This window comes from Tenrec ecaudatus, chromosome 4, assembly GCF_050624435.1.
Source record: "Tenrec ecaudatus isolate mTenEca1 chromosome 4, mTenEca1.hap1, whole genome shotgun sequence".
Lineage (NCBI taxonomy): Eukaryota > Metazoa > Chordata > Mammalia > Afrosoricida > Tenrecidae > Tenrec > Tenrec ecaudatus.
This window is the reverse complement of record NC_134533.1, coordinates 42,144,899-42,146,458: the sequence shown is the minus strand read 5'-3', so window position 1 is coordinate 42,146,458 and position 1,560 is coordinate 42,144,899. Positions and strand designations below refer to the sequence as shown.

At 35.0% G+C, this 1,560-nt stretch overlaps 1 non-coding gene across 1 annotated transcript; it reads left to right on the top strand.

Annotated features, from left to right (window-relative positions):
* The first annotated feature begins 1,149 nt into the window (after positions 1 to 1,149).
* Positions 1,150 to 1,314, top strand: LOC142447335 (U1 spliceosomal RNA). The gene has a single exon (XR_012784076.1). It is a non-coding gene; the product is annotated as a U1 spliceosomal RNA (small nuclear RNA).
* The last annotated feature ends 246 nt before the right edge of the window (positions 1,315 to 1,560 follow it).

Genomic DNA, 1,560 nt, shown 5'->3' with positions numbered 1-1,560 from the left:
TGACAGGCAAGAAAATCCTATGGCACAGTTCTCCTCTGTAATACATGGGGCCACTCAGAGCCTGACTCAAAACCATCTAACAGGAATAACAAAAACAACATAAAATCTGTAAATGTATATGCATCACTGGACTCTAGGCTTCTTTTGTTCATGCCCTCCATCTTGAAAGAGTGGCATTTCCAATTAAACACTGCTCCTTCAGACTGGATTCCAGAATAAAATAAATCATGGGACCCAAATGGACTTAGTCATGCCAATGAGAGTGGAATGCAGCCATAATCAACCCATTTCTTTCATGTTGCATGAGCAAAAAGTTAAGTACTTTTTATAAACCACTAAGATATCAGATTGTAAAGATAGCCTAGCAAAGCAATTCATGCCAAAATTAGTGTGATAAAAAAAGAGCACTAACACACAAAACTAGAGGTTGGAGATGGGCAGTAGGCTTGTTGACAAAAGATGCAAGAGAAAGGCTGGTCTGTTTATTGCACTGGCAAAACATTTAGTAAAATGTTTAAGTACAAAATATTGGAAGCAGAAATGTATTTAATAACCTTATGACTTTGGGTAAAGAAATACTGAGCAGCATTTTCATAGGATAAATTGATGCTTAATAGCTAAATCTGATTACCGTATATACTTGTGTATAAACTGAGTTTTACACCATATTTTTAATGCAGTTTTTGCTGTAAAATTATGTGCCGTGGCTGTTATTCTGGTTGGCTTATACTCGAGTACATATGGTAAATATTATATGAATAATTGGCCTTTTTCTAAAGAGAAAGAAGGGAATAGAAATCGATATTCATGAGACTCTAGGATTTTGGGGTGCTGAAAGAGGTGAACATTCTTATCTTCTATCAGTAAATTATTCTCAAAAGGTGACAGTGCCATGATAAAGAATCAATCAAAAGTGTGGCCATCCACACTTTGCTCCAGTCACTCGCTGGATTAAGTTGGACCCTGCCAATCTTTATAGATGGACAAAATACCTGAGAGAAAAGACAGGGTCACTCCTGCTGACTGTTAAGTTGAACTGTTAAGTTGAAGGTAACCAAAATTATCACAGAACAATATTGTCTATCAGAAAAATCTTAGAAACTAGGTATGAAGGGACTTCAAAAATTTCCAGGAAAAAAATCCATTATAACACTTACCTGGCAGGGGAGACACCATGATCACGAAGGTGGATTTCCCAGGGCAAGGCTCATCCATTGCACTGCAGGTGTGCCTGACCCCTGCGATTTCCCCAAATGTGGGAAACTCGACTGTGTAATTTGTGGTAGTGGGGGACTGCACTCACGTTCTCCCATGATAAAACAAAACAAAATGAAAAACTGCATTATATCTTTTAGTTTGATTATGGCATAGAATTTTTGAAGTTTCCTCATATATAATGTAAAATTTTCTAGTAATCATATTTAAAAAAATAAAATTATGTAGATTTTATTTGAGTATTTATGTTAATGTTGATGTATTTTATTTAATCAAAACACCACAAATTATTACTTTTCCATATGTAATCAATGTAAAATTGTTAATTATATTTTTCCATTTTTT